This window comes from Sus scrofa, chromosome 14 (genome assembly GCF_000003025.6).
Source record: "Sus scrofa isolate TJ Tabasco breed Duroc chromosome 14, Sscrofa11.1, whole genome shotgun sequence".
Lineage (NCBI taxonomy): Eukaryota > Metazoa > Chordata > Mammalia > Artiodactyla > Suidae > Sus > Sus scrofa.
In genome coordinates this window covers 112302865-112318510 of record NC_010456.5, presented here as the reverse complement: position 1 = coordinate 112318510, position 15646 = coordinate 112302865, and the positions used below count along the sequence as shown (strand labels likewise).

The 15646-nt window shown below is 46.7% G+C and overlaps 1 long non-coding RNA gene across 2 annotated transcripts in view; it reads right to left on the bottom strand.

Moving 5' to 3' along the window:
- Positions 1 to 15646, bottom strand: part of LOC102161206 — a 47408-nt gene that overhangs the window by 16668 nt on the left and 15094 nt on the right. The window contains exon 2 of one of the 2 annotated variants that reach the window (XR_002338514.1): positions 9976 to 10100. The exons of the other annotated variant lie outside the window; for it this stretch is intronic. This is a non-coding gene — a long non-coding RNA (uncharacterized LOC102161206). The remainder of the gene's footprint in view (positions 1 to 9975; positions 10101 to 15646) is intronic. 2 annotated transcript variants of the gene reach the window in all.

Below are 15646 nucleotides of genomic sequence, written 5' to 3'. Positions count from 1 at the left end.
TTTCTGGGGGCTGGGGGGGTGGGCAGGGGAGTCCATTCAAATTGACAAAAATAGAACATCAGCCTCATATCATTTTTCTCAAAACAAGATTTATTGAAGTTCTGTCGGTGAAAATCGCTGCTGTGTGGAACGCTTAACTTATAGATTAGATTACTCAGTCGTGCCTTACTACATTTTTCATTAGAAAAATATTGGCTGGGAGAGTTTGACCTCATAATCTCTGCATTTTAAACAATAACCAGAGGAAAACCAAATAGAAGGCCCAAGTTAACGGGTTCCCCCCCACCCCAGCATTTCCCTGGGGAGAGATCGGAGCGAGGGCTGGGAAGGGAACAGGAGCAGAATCTGCTGTGTGAGCAATTCCCCGTCTCCCGGCCCACTCCCCAGAGGCTGAGGCAGGCGGCTGGGGCGGCAGAAGGAAGCGTGGGCTGAGTGAAGTCCTCAGGGCTTAGGCCCAGGCACATCCCTGCTCAGGTGACCTGGAGCTCTGCAGGACCCCAGCCCAAGGGAGATCTGTCGGTTAGTGCACATCCGTCCCAAAGAAAAGACCTAAGGGTTCAGAATCCCAGGGCAATGGTGGGTCTCCGTCTAGACTGCTGGGTGGGGGGAGGGGCTTGACTACCGCTGCCTCCCACACCTGGTGGGAAGGTCTCCCCTCCCAGAGGCTTTATGGAGCAGGGAGTGACTCCAAGGCTGGGCCAGCTGGGGCAGCCTAGGCTGACTTCAGGCATTCTGCCCATTGCTCTTGACCCAGGAGTAAAGGCTCCTGGGGGATCCGAGGCCTGAAGCCCTCAGGCTGAGGGTGAGCATGGGGTGCTGGCTGGCTCCAGAGAAGGCTAGGGGGTGGCCTAGGTACAAACAGATCCCTGGCCACGTTATGATAGCTGATCCAGTTCCTTGGAAAACAGCACCCCCACCCCTGTCTGTGTCTCGGTTTCTACTTTCTGAGGTTTTGGTGATTTCTAAGTTCTGACACAGTCATTAGTTACAAAGAGCAATTATTTTTTTTTTTTGTCATTAAGTCATTTTTTAAATGGCTCCGGGCAACATCACAGAACAAAGAAACAAAATATCCATGAAAAGACTTAATCACAAATTACTAATTATTTCACCCCCTCCTCCCTCCCAAAATCGTGAAATCTGAGCCCCATGAAAAGGGAGAAGGTCTCCCCAGCCATGAGCTCGCCATGGCTCTTAGGCACCTAATCCATCATGGGGGGCGGGGGGAGCACGTTTCCTGCCTTGCTCCAAGCCCCAGGGGAGGGGGTGGCAGGAGTCCCCCCGTCCCTAACCTTTGAAGTTACCTTCTGCCCATAGATGCAGCCCTTCAGTCAATGATGGGGGGATTTGAAAATGAGCAGGGGACCCCATCCAGAGCCTCATGCCTTGGGCCCCTCCTCCCAGGCCGGCAGTCTCCCCAGCTGGCATTCCACTCTGGGCCCTTTGAAGCCTCCTGGGCCACAGCAGAGGAGCCGCCCCCTGCCGTGGGGCTCCTGGAGTCTCCAGCTGGAAAACAAACCGGAGGAGGAAGTAATCCTGGAGGGGAAGCCCCTGAGTCCCCAGACGTGAGGAAATAAAATGTGTTTGACACCAAGATGTATGGGAGGAGGGGGAAGTCCAGAGTATAGGCCCCTCCATCCGCCGGGGCTTCTCCTAGAGCTGACTGTAGTCTCCTTATCTGACCCTCGCTGTGTGAGCAAGTAGCTACATGGAGGCAGCAGTCGGGGAAGCCCTGTCTCAGACCAAGAACAAAGGTGGTCTGCTAGAGAGGTTTCTGAGGCAGAGCAGGCCTCCTAGGAACTGCCCACACCTGCCCCATGTCTCTCCCAACATGCCCATTCCCAGTGAGCGGCCCAGGCTGCGCTTGAGTGATCAGTTCGGCAGCCACGAAGGGAAGATCCTGGGAGGGATGGCACTGCAGGGCCAGAGAACACGCCACTGAGAAAGAAGGGTAGGTGCCCAGGGTGGGGGCAGCTGTGGAGTCCCCAACCTCAAAACCCAAATACTCTCCCACAGGCTCTCCTCACAGCTCAGCTCTGAACCTGACTCTGGAGTAAATCCAACCCTAGTGTTCATCTGTTTAAGAAAATGCTTACCAAACCCTTACTACATGCCAGGCAACGAGACTCCTTCAGTGGCCATGAGAGACCTAGACCCCACCTTCCTGGAGACCCAGTTTACCTTTCTTGAGTATCTTTTTATTGAGAAGACTTGGATCTAAGAGAAAGACAAATCCATGCCCAGTGTTCCATCTCAGACTTTGCTCACTCTGGCTTTTTGGACAGTCGTCCCTGGTTGTTCTCTCACTCCGATTCAGACTACTCCCTTAATGCAGGTCTCATGGATATCCTGGGTCCACCTCCCTGCCAGCCCCAGGCCCCTGACATGAGTGGAAATGGTCATAGATGGAAGAGAAGAAAGCAGGAGAGCAGGTGTTTAACACAGAGCCAACTGAACAAATGTCTGTAGCCATGGTCTCTATGTCATATGACCAAGTGAAGACCTTGAATGTAAATATCAAAATTATTGGAGTCAGTCACTGTCCCAAAAGGGAGCTTAGAATTCAAATAATTATTCTCAGCCACACACAATACTCCCTCTCCCTCTTTCTCGTTGAACTGTCTTCTTTCCTCTCTTAAAACTTTTCTGACTGAATGGCCACCATTAAAAAGTCTAAAAATAACATACTGGAGGAGGTGTGAAGAAAAGGGAACCCTCCTACCCTGCTAACGGGAATGTAAGTTGGTGCAGCCACTATGGAAAACAGAATGGAGGTTCCTGAAAAAAAATAAAAATAGAGCTGCCATATAATCCAGCAATCCCACTCCTGGGCATGTGTCCAGACAACAATAATTTTAAAAGATACATGCACCCCTATGTTCATAACAGCGTTATTTACAATAGCCGAACAATGGAAAATGGAAACTAAATGCACATCTACAGACGAATGGATGAAGATGTGGTACATATATATAATGGAATATTGCTCAGCCGTTAAAAAGAATGAAATAATGCCATTTTCAGCCACATGGATAGACCTAACAATTATCACACTAAGTGTAAATGAGGTAAGGCAGAAAGAGAAAGACAAATACCGTACAATATCACTTGTATGTGGAATCTAAAATACAATACAAATGAACATATCTACAAAACAGAAATAGACTCACAGATACAGAGAACAGACTTGTGATTGCCAAGCGGGAGGGAATGGGGGAGGGAAGGATTGAGAGTTTGGGATTAGCAGATGCAAATTAATACATAGGATAGAAAGGAGTTCCCTTCGTGGCTCAGTGGTTAACCGACTAGGAACCATTAAGTTGCAGGTTAGATCCCTGGCCTTGCTCAGTGAGTTAAGGATCCGACGTTGCTGTGAGCTGTGGTGTAGGCTGGTGGCTACAGCTCCGATTCGACCCCTAGCCTTGGAACCTCCTGCTGTGGGAGCGGCCCAAGAAATGGCAAAAAGACAAAACAAACAAACAAACAAACAATATATATATATAGGATGGGTAAACAACAAGGTCTTACTATATAGCATGGGAACTATATCCAATATCCTGTGATAAACCATAATGGAAAAGAATATGAAAAAGAATATATATATGTATAACTGAATCACTTTGCTACACACCAGAAATTAAAACAATATTGTAAATCAAGCATACTTAAAAAAATTTGAAAAAAAAAAAAGTCCTCTGACCAAGGAACCTCTGGGAATATGCTGGGGCTTGGGCTGTTGTTACTAAAATCGTTTCTATAAAAGGAGCAGGCTCTTCTTGGAGTTATGAACTCCATTCTCCTACTACCTGAGGCTCTAGCTCAGTGATGCTAGCCACTCCTCAGAGCTATAGGATGTGTGAGCCTGGGGGCATAACCAGCGTAACAGAGACTGTTGGTTGTATGCCAATATCTACTCTCTCCTTCTATCTACCTATCTACCTACTTATCTAACTACCTACCTACCTACATATATATATGTATATATTTGTGTGTGTCTGTATGGACTGCACCAGTGGGATATGAAAGTTCCCTGGCAGGGGACTGAATCTGAGCTGCATCTGAGACCTACGCCACAGCTGAGGCAATACTGGATCCTTAACCCACTGTACTGGGCCAGGGATCGAACCTGTGCCTCCACAGAGACAAAGTGGATCATTAACACCCTGTGCACAGGGAACTCCAACTCCCCTTCTTTTTAAATAACACCCTCCAAGCTTTAGCTGGAACCTAGCCACCCAGGTTAGTACTACATTCCCCAGAATCCCTTGCAGCTAGGTGTGTACAATTAACTAGGTTCTGGCCAATGAGACATAAGCAGAAGTAATGTTATACCTTCTGGGCTCTGCCCTTAAAAAGGAAATGTCCTTCCACATCCTTTGCTCCCCTTTTCACTGGGTATAAAATGGACAAAGGAGGAGTTACCTTTGTGGCACAGCAGAAACGAATCTGACTAGAATCCATGAGGATGTAAGTTCGATCCCTGGCCTCTCTCAATGGGTTAAGGATCGGGCATTGCTGTGAGCTGTGGTATAGTGTAGGCCAGCAGTTGCAACTCAATTCAACCCTTAGCCTGGGAACCTCCATATGCTGTGGGTACCCCCCATAAAAAAAAAAAAGAGGGGGCCCTTGACACTGGAGTAGAGCTGCCATGTCTGCTCTGGAGTGCTTCTGCTGAGACTTTAGGGGAGAGAGAAACAAACTTATTACATGCTTAACCCACTGTTGTTTTTATAATTTGTTTCATTTTTCCTTCCTTTTGCTTCCCTGAACAAAGGAAAAGCAAATGATCTAAGGCGTTATTGTCCAGTATGATGTGAATCACATGTTATTTAAAATTTTCTAGTAGACATGCTAAAAAATTTTAAAACAGGTGAAGTTAATTTTAACAGTATCTTTTATAGAAATGTGCCAATATTTCCAAAATATTATATCAATATGTGGTCAATAAAAACAAGAAATAGTTTCCATTCTTTTTATCATGCTAAATTTTCAAAATCCAGTGTATATTTACACTCCCTTCTCAACTGGATTAGCTGTATTTCAAGAGCTCAATAGCCACATTTGTCTAGAAGTAACAGGAATGGCCAGTACAGGTCCAAGAGAGCTGCCAGAGACTGAATCAGATAGGGACTAAGGACCAGCCCTGTAAGTATAGCAGCTACAGTAACCACTGCTCCTACTGCTGCAAGGAGGGTCTTTTGGCAGTTGTTCCTTTTCCAGCCAGATGTCTGGCATACCCATCACGCTCAGGCTCCAGTCCACAGGGAAAAAATCTCTATATTTTTGAAACTATGTCCTAGTTTGTTTCTTTCTTTCTTTTCTTTTTTTGCTTTTCAGGGCCACACCCATGGCATGTGGAGATTCCCAGGCTAGGGGGTCCAACCGGAGCTACAGCAACGCAGGATCTGAGCCTCGTCTGCAACCTACACCACAGCTCACAGCAACACCAGATCCTTAACCCACTGAGCGAGGCAGGGATCGAACCTGCGTCCTCATGGACAGTAGTCAGATTCATTTCTGCTGTGCCACGACAGGAACTCCTAGCTTCTTTCCTTCTTTCTTTCTTTTTCTTTTTCTTTTTTTTTTTTTTTTTTTTGGTCTTTTTTGTCTCTTTAGGGCTGCACCCGCAGCATATGGAGGGTCCCAGGCTAGGGGTCTAATCAGAGCTACAGCTGCTGGCTTATACCACAGCCACAGCAACGCCAGATCTGAACTGCGTCTGCAACCTACACTATAGCTCATGGCAACGCTGGATCCTTAACCCACTGAACGAGGCCAGAGATCAAATCTGCGTCCTCATGGACACTATGTCGGGTTCATAACCGGCTGAGCCACAATGGGAACTCCCTTTTCTTTAAAAATATATTTTTAATTAAAATATAGTTGATTTACAATGTTATGTTACTTTCCGCTCTACAGCAAAGTGATATATATACATACATACACACACACATACATTCTTCTTTAAAAATATTATTTTCCAGGAGTCCCCATAGTGGCACAGTGGGTAAGAAATAACTATTTAAAAAAATAATAATAATGTAAAAAAAAGAATTTGACTGCAGTGACTTCAGTTGCTGTGGAGGTACAGGTTGGCACAATGGGTTAAAGGATCTGGCTCTGGCATTGCTAAAGCTGCCCCTCATGTCACAGCTGCAGCTTGGATTCAATCCCTGGCCTGGAAACTTCCATATACAGTGGGTGGGGCCACAAAAAGAAAAGAAAATTATTTTCCATTATGGTTTATTACAGGACACTGAATATAGTTCTCTGTGCTTTATGGCAGGCCTTGCTGTTTATTCCCTCTGAATATAATAGCTTACATCTGCTAACCCCAACCTCCACTCCATCCCTCTTCCAACCCCCTCCCCCTTGGCAACCACAAATCTGTTCTTCTTGTCTATGAGTCTGCTTCTGTTTTTCTGTTTTTGTAGATAAGACCGTTTTCTTCATATTTTAGATTTCACATATAAGTGATATCATATGGTATTTGTCTTTCTTTTTCTGCCTTACTTCACTTAGTATGATAATCTCTAGGTCTATCCATGTTGCTGCAAATGTCATTATTTCATTCCTTTTAATGGCTGAGTAGTATTCCATTGTATATATGTAACACATCTTCATCCATTCATCTGTCAATGGACATTTAGGTTGTTTTTATGTCTTAGCTATTATGAATAGTGCTGCTATGAACATAGGGATTATGCTTTAGTTTCAATTTTGGCTTATGGAGAAGGGCTATCTTAGGAGACAAGTAGACCCCTAGGAAGATGGAAAAAGGGAAGGGAAAGCTGGAGTATGGGTTGCCCTCCAATTTCTACTTTGTCTGTAATCAGAACAGAGTGGAATAGGAAAGACAGTACAGATCTTATCAGAGAGGCCTTAGGAGAAGGGGGTCCTCCTTCTTGGCTCAGGGAGACCTGGGGCCATGGCATGTCCTGCCTACATGATCAGGCTTACCTCCTACACACACTGGGATTAAGGAAAGAACAAGGATACCACATGAAGGGTCCGTATTTACCAGCATAATCCTTACTACCAACTCTTTCATCTAGACTACAAATCAGCAAGTCTACCACTGTCACAGCCCTCTTCATTGGTGACCATAAGTGCTGTCACCATCATCAGCTGATACTACCATCACCCCCCAAATTATTGCTTCTGTCACTGTGAGCTTCAATATCACCACTTCCTTCACCATGACAACTTCCATCACTTACTCCCTTTATCACCACGGCAGCAATCATCACAAATCATTAACAACAATATCATGACCATTCATTACCCCAATCTTGCTATTACCATAATCATTCAGCTGCTATAATCATCAACCTCACTGTGACAACTACTTCACCATCGCCATGCTAAGTATTAGGAACTCCAACATCCCCTTCATCTCATTTTGTAAGGTCATCTCCAGACTCCCTTTTTCCTACCTAGAAGTCCTCAGAGCATACTCCTAATTTCCACCTCAAAGTAACTTCTTGTACCCTTTGCACTCCAACATCCCCCTTACTCAACTTTTCTGGCCTCAGGGACAAGCTCACATTGCCCTATTTGACCTTTTGAATTGGGGGCTCCTACCTGTCCATTGAAACTTGCACTCCCTTTCTTCCTGCTTGGATGCTCTGGCTTTTGGACCCTTGGTTTATCTCTAACTCATGGACACTTAGCCCTGGGGATTCTGCCGTTGGTTACAGAGGTCCCCTGGCTAGGCCTGGGGAGCACAGCAGGACCCTTCTGTCAGGGAACCAACATCCTGCCAACACCTTTTCTTGGATTTTTGCTGAGTAAAAACAGGCTGGATTTGTAGAGATGGTCCCTGTAGGCTGGTTTGGTGACTCCTAAGCCCAGAAGAAGCTGAGAAAAGGTATTTATTGGCAGAATTTACCAAAAGAGAAATCTGGTACATAGATATGTCAGAGGAAGGAAAAAAGGGAGCGGGGCGTGGCAGGGGAGACAAGCTCTTTCCTCTCCCTGGTTTGTCCAATGGAGAGCACAATAAGACCACTGTCCTCATAGGTCTCCCTGGTTGATCCCAGAAATAACAGGAACACTGCTTTTTTTATGGAAAGCTTGTCATAGATAAAGACCCTGGACATCCCACATCTCCAGCATGAACAGTGAGATCTTGGGATCTGAAGCATTTTGGGAGAGGGGCCTCCTCTAGCATTGCTGATAGTAGTGCCCATGTCAGCGAGAGGGAGCTCTCCCCTCTCCCCACCCCTGCACTCTGGTACACTTGCTCTAGTTACCCTCTCACCCTCCCAGGGATCCATAGGTCCCAGGTTTTCTGCAAGGGGTCAATCCCTCTAGTCACCAGTGATTCTTTTTTTTTTTTTTTTTTTTTTGTCTTTTGTTGTTGTTGTTGTTGCTATTTCTTGGGCCGCTCCCGCGGCATATGGAGGTTCCCAGGCTAGGGGTTGAATCGGAGCTGTAGCCACCGGCCTACACCAGAGCCACAGCAACGTGGGATCCGAGCCGCATCTGCAACCTACACCACAGCTCACGGCAACGCCGGCTCCTTAACCCACTGAGCAAGGGCAGGGACCGAACCCTCAACCTCATGGTTCCTAGTCGGATTCGTTAACCACTGCGCCACGACGGGAACTCCCACCAGTGATTCTTGAGGATAAAAAGGATGTGTATCTGGATTGAGTTCTAATCCTAAAATATATCTCTTGATCTGATCATGTAACCCAAAAGGAATGGATCTCCAATCATCAGAATGACATTTACCAGAGGGCTAGGTTTGAGGTAAGAAGGAAGGAACTGGATCCTTGTTATATATGTTTTGAGGACAGACCCCTCTCCAGTGCCAGGGATAGGGCTCTGTCCGATGCAAAAGGGATTGACTTACTGTCTGTCTGCAGAGAATGTGAAGTCAGTGGCTCTAAGACATGGGAACAAGGCTGCCTATACTTTGAGGACAGCCCAAATGCTCATTAAAATGACACCCTCCCTCCCCAGATGCTGGGGAGATGAATTGTGAAGTGACTCGGGGAGGTGGGAGGGAAAGCAGCAGTCGCCCTTTGCCATCACAAGAGGACCCTATGGGAGTTCCCATCGTGGCTGAGTGGTTAATGAATCCGACTAGGAACCCGTGACATTGTGGGTTCAATCCTTGGCCTTGCTCAGCAGGTTAAGGATCTGGCATTGCCATCAGCTGCAGTGTAGGTCGCAGAGGTGGCTCGGATCTTGCATTGCTGTGGCTCTGGCGTAGGCCGGTGGCTACAGCTCCGATTCAATCCCTAGCCTGGGAACCTCCATATGCCGCGGGTGCGGCCCTAAAATGACAAAAGACAAAAAATTTTAAAAAAAATTAAAAAAAAAAGGAGTTCCTGTCGTGGTGCAGTGGTTTACGAATCCGACTAGGAACCATGAGGTTGCGGGTTTGATCCCTGGCCTTGCTCAGTGGGTTAAGGATCTGGCATTGCCGTGAGCTGTGGTGTAGGTCACAGACGCGGCTCGGATCCCGTGTTGCTGTGGCTCTGGCGTAGGCTGGCAGCTACAGCTCCGATTAGACCCCTAGCCTGGGAACCTCCATATGCCGCAGGAGTGGCCCAAGAAATGGCAAAAAGACAAAAAAAAAAAAAAAAAAAAAAAAAAAAAGACCCTATGGCAATAGACACATCAGTTAAACACAACCTCCTCCCCATTTCCACTGAAAAAGAAAAGAGGTAAAGTCCTCCCTTCTCCACTCATTCACTCGTTCATTTGTTCTAACTTTTTATTGACCAATTACTATGTACTCAAAACTGAGCTTGACCCTGGAGACACAAAGATGACTAAGATTTGGTTCTTATCCTTAAGAAGCCCACAGTCATCACTGAAGAAAGAAGAAGGGGAAAAAATGCCCCTGGCCTTTTGAGCTTGTCAAGGGTCAACCACATGCCTGAGCTTGTCCCCCTGAGAGGACAGTGGGTGAGATTCTGGCAGGTAATGGATGAATGCAGCTACCCCTAGGGACATTACCTGCAATTGGTTCCAGACATCTATGGAGTCAAGCAGCTTTGAAAATTAGGGGAAGACGGTGATGGGAGAACAGGCTCCACCCTTCCATCCTTCATCTGTCCTGATCCCAAGCAGGGTGTGGTCCCCTAGGGCCAGGGCAGAAAAAAATATCTTTTGCCTCTTCTCCCAGCTAAGCTGGTCTCTGCACAGGTTGGAAACCACTCCCAGGGGAAGAAGCACTGAGGGTCCTAAGAGAGAGGGCAGAGGGCAGAGACAGGGGATTGCCCGTTCCGAGGTCAGATTCCAGAGCAAACAGCAAGCTATCTGCCTTTCCAGACTTTGAAAGGTTAGACATAGGGGCAAGAAAGGAAAGGAAAAGGTTAGGGTCCTCGAGGGCTAGGAGAAGGGCCTCCAGGGGTTGATGGGCCCCCCCAGGACACTGTGTCTGAACCTTTGCTGGGAAAGCAGAAGCAGCCACTGAGTGAGCAGAGCCGTCAGATTTGGCTATATAACCCGAGTCCCAGTAACACAGTCTGAGCTGGAGGAAACCTGGCAGAGCATTTGGTCCCCCTCCCTCATTTAGTCAGGAAACTGAGGCCCTGGTCACATAAGGACAATCACCAGCTTGGGTCTCTTCTGTCAGACTGCCTGTGGTCCCTCCTGCTACTGACACACAGCATCTCTGCTCCAAGGGACTCTGAGCACAAGTCCCCAGCTAAGCAAGTTCTTGCCTCAGTCCTTAGGGTACCAGTGTGAGTGGACCTTGGGGACATTTTCAGGTTTTAGGGGCAGGGGTGTGGCTAGCTGTGCTCTGGTGAATTTTAGACTCGTCCTATCGTCTGCCTCTCCCACCCCCACCCCTGCAAGGGCACAGCTGGACCTCTGTGAGGACCTCCTCTCACCCCAACCTGTTCAGCCCACTAGAACTTTTACGTTTCTGTCTCTTTCATGCCTTCTGAGCTCATTTTCTCTCTGTTCTTCTGCCAACCTCCCCAAATCTCCCCCCTTGACCCCTTTCATCTCTCAGGCTAGAGTGACACTGGCAACTCTGTTGCCTTCAGGAACGTGAAGAAATTCTGTTTATTTGAGTAAATCGAGTGGGGACCAAAGCAGGATTGGTGGACTGAACCCCAGGGTAGGGCCTACGGTTTGTCAAGGGCTGGCCTGGGACTGAGGCCTGGACAGCCTGAGCAGCAGTGCCTCCTGAGTCTAGCTCTGAGATATGCTGCCAGGGCCCACCCAGTCCTGGGCACCTGTGGTCTGATTCACAGTAATTTTCCCAGGGCCTCAGACAGGCCTGGAAGATGAGGCAGAGGAGCATCCAGGTATGTGGGGGTGGGTCTGACCCCTTGTTGTCCCTCTAGCAAACAAGCCCAAGCCCGCTGCTCCCTCCACCCCTGCCCAAGCACAGTCCCGAGGTGGAGCTGGCCTCCAGTGTCCTCCTGTCTCCAGGCCATTCCTGTCCTTGGCCTATTTGGGAGTGAGGGTTTAGGAGACAGGAGACAAGAGCCTTCTGGGAATGACAATGACACTCACATCCAGCAGATGCAGACCAACCTCTGGCTCAGGCCCACACTTCTGCAGGCAGATACACTCATTTGTGAACACTTGCACCCCTGCCCTAGTCACTCCTTCAGCCACCCAGCAAATGTTTACAGAAAAACTCCTCTGCCTCAGGCTTTGGGCGAGGAGCTGGCACTAAAAGAAAACAGACCTAGACAAGTGGTCCTTGTCTGCACAGAGCTTACAGCCTAGCAGGGAAGAGAGAGAGTAAGCAAACACTTACACAAAGGTGTTAAAGACATTAAAATCATAATAAGTGAAATAAAGTAAAATTCCACCGGACTATAAGAGAGGGTAGGGGCCCGCCCAGGGCCTCCGCTGGAGTTCTGCAGATTGTGCCCGCTCGGCGAAAGCTGTGCAATAGCAAGACTGGGGCTGTTTCTTTGTGGAGGAGGGGAAACTTTTTCTAATTCTCTCAAAGGCACTCTAGGGGCTGGCAGTGGCCTGAGATCTAGCCTAGTCTTGGGGTCAGTTTCACATCTACTATCTCATTTCCAATCTCACGATGTCTCAAGGCCAATTTCAGGGTCAGTTTCAATGTCTCACACACACAGTGTGCACAGTACCTTGGTGTGTATTTGCATGATCGCACACAGGCTCATACTGGCTCTAACACCTCATTATAGACTTGACTTTGACATACACTTAAAGAGTCCTCACAATCACGCTCGGATTCTCACACATGAACTGTCACATGCACAGACACAGTCTCACTACAGTCACACATAATCCTTCATATCCTATTACACATGCGGTTTCTCTTGCACCGTCACCCATATTCCCGCTGCTTCACTACATTTGCACACAGTCCCTCGTGCCCTGTCTCCTTTCTCTCTCAGACACACACACACACACACACACACTCACACACTGGCACACACAGGCAGCCAGGCTCCTGTTAGGCTTCTGGAGACAGGCGTGTGCAGCCCCTGATCACAGCTAAATGTCAGCGAGTCCCTCTCCTCCCAGTTAGAGATGAATTGTTGCTTGGGAGATATTTCATCCTTAATGCCTCCTGCTTGAACTGGAGCATGCATCTCGGGGAGGTTACGTTTTTCCCAATCCGTCTCCTGCCCCCTTGGCTGGCTCAGAGAGCTGCCCTCCTGCCTCTCAGCTTTCATGGGGGGAGAGAAGGGTCCCTCTCCCCTTACAGCGTCTTCTCATCCTTTCCCTCCCTGCCAGCTCAGCTCCTGGCAAAAGAACAAAGCCTAGGCAGCCGCCCAAGCCCCCTCCCCAACTCCCCACACAGGAGGTGTCCCCAGAGCCCAGAGGCCATAGCCTGGCCACACCCCACCCCCATCCCAGCTGCTAGCTGCATTCAGAGCCAACATAGACCCTGTAGCCTAGAGAAGAGTTGGGCGTAGAGAGAAGGATATGGCATTGAGGGACAGGCCATCTTAAGCATCCTCTGCATCTGCCTCCCTCCATGACATAAAAAAAAAAAAAAAAAAAGGGCTGGGAGTTCCCTGGTGGCTCAGGGGGTTAAGGATCTGGCATTGTCACTGCTGTGGCACAGGCACAGCCTTTCAGGAGGCCAGTTAGGTAAGATGTATCCACAGCTTCTACAGGGTGTATCCCTTTTGCCTATGCAATGCCATGTTTATGAATGCATCATAAGGAAATAAGCAGGGATAGTCCAGATGATTTAGCTTCAAGGGGCTCATCCTAGCCTAGTTTATAAGAGCGAAAAATTGGCAACAGCCTAAACATCCCACAGTAGGGATTGGCAATGGTACAGCCATCAACAGAATACCACACAGCCATTAAGATGATGGTGTGGAAGAATGTTTAGCATCATTGAAAGGTGTTCACACATAATGTTGAGTAAAACAAGCAGGTTGCAAAACAGTATGTGTACTAAATGCGATGTGGGAGCCTGGATGGGATCCTGGAGTAAGAAAAGGACGTTAGTGGGAAAACTAGTGAAAGCCAAATAAAGTCTGGAGTTTAGTTAATAATAATGTACCAAACAGTAGAGATTAACACAACATTGTGAGTCAACTATACTCCAATAAAATAAGTTAAAAAATAATAATGTGCCAAAGCTGGTTTCTTAATTCTGACAAATGTATCCTGGTAAATGTATCCTAGCATTAGGGGAAGCTGGGGTAAGGAACACATGGAAACTCTGTACTATCTTGTAAGTTTTCTGTAAATCTAAAATTATTCCAAAATTAAAAGCTTAAGAAACCATTAGGTATATAAAATGTGTTCCCCTATTTTTTTAAAAATATATACGTCAATAAAATAGATAAGCAAAAGGATTTACTATATATCGTAGGGAACTATATTCAGTATCTTGTAATAACCTAATAGAAAATAATCAGAAAAAAATGTATATAACTGAATTACTTTGCTGTCATTTGAAACTAACACAATAGTGTAAGTCAACTATACTTCAATAAAAATTGTATATATATCAAGGTCTGGGAGAATAAGCACCAACATGTTATCTTCAGTAATATCTGAGGGGTGGGATTATGAGCACTTTTTTTTTTTTTTTTTTTGGCTGCACCCTGGCATGTAGAAGTTCCTGGGCCAGGGATTGAACCTGTGACACAGCAGTGACCTGAGCCTCTGCAGTGACAATGCTGGATCCTTAACCCACTGGGCCACAAGGGAATGCCAATGAGCATTTTTAATTTTGATCATTGGAACATTCTTTTTTTCAGCCTATTGAAGCTATATTGATACACTGCATAAGGTGTGCAACATGTTGATTTGATACACATATATACATTGCAATATGATTACCACTGTAACCTCAGCTACTTCCCTATGACATCACATAATCACCATCTCCTTTTTTTTTTTTTTTTTTTTTTTTTGTCTTTTTAGGGCCGAACCCACAGCATATGGAAGTTTCCAGGCTAGGGGTTGAATCAGAGCTGCAGCTGCCCGCCTACACCACAGCCACAGGGGATCTGAGCCACGTCTGTGACCTACACCACAGCTCACGGTGACGCCAGATCCTTAACACGCTGAGTGGGGCCAGAGATCGAACCTGTGTCCCTCATGAATACCAGTCGAGTTCGTTACCGCTGAGCCACAATGGGAACTCCCTAGTTTCTTTTAATTCTAATTGGCATGACCACTCTCACTCCTGGAAATTTCAGAATTTCAGGATCTGAAATCTTCTTCCTTGATCCCAATCTTTTATCCTTTAACCTCACTCATTCCTGCATTCTTGCTGACTTGTTCTCCGGTCACTTAAGTCCTCCACCTTCTCCCACTCCATCCCTCAATCTGGCTTTTCTTCCTTTCTTCCTACCCTGACTCCATATCAGCCATTTCAACAACATGCTTCCTGCCATCCTGCTTACCAACCTCCAGCCTTAAGAAACCGTGCCGTCCGCTTTTCTGGCTCCTACTCCTAGACACACTGGAGCAAGTGAAAAAAACAAAAAAAAAACAAAAAAAAAACAACTGGCCCATTCATGCCGCCTCAATCATTCTACACAAGTATGTGTCCAAAACAAAATAAAACAAAAACTTTCTCTTCATCTATAATTTACTCTTCATTACAATTCCACAACCATTACAAACTTTCTCTGCAAGCCTTCAACTCTAACTTGACCGGAAATATGGAGCCCATTCCTCAAATAAATATTCCCCTCTTCACCTGGCCCTACACCTATTAGACTTTCCCTAGATAATCACCTACTCTTTTCCTTCCCTCCTGTCTTTGACAAAGAAGAGTTCTTTTTCCTTACCAGGGGCTCCTACATCTTCGCAGAATGTTCGTTGAACATCTTCTACGTCTTGTCCATCTCGGCTCTCCCTCTTTCCTCTTTCTCCCAAATAAACTTCATGAATGAGACACACTCTCATCACCTCTAGTTCTTTGTCATTTGCTCTTCTTGCAATATCCCCACCACCCTGTAGTCATTGCAACGGACTATGACCTGGGAATAACCACTGGCCTTTGACTCTGTCATCATCAGTGATCGTGCTGCAGGATTTAATACCAGTTCCAGCCTTAAAAATTTCCATTGTCTCCAGGCCACTTACTCCAATTACTCATTTTTAAGTCTCCTCTGACTTCTTTCTCTCCTCCAACTTTCTAAATACAGCAATATCCTGGGATTTAGTTTCTAGCCTTGTCTTATTCTGCCCTCTGTCCCCACCA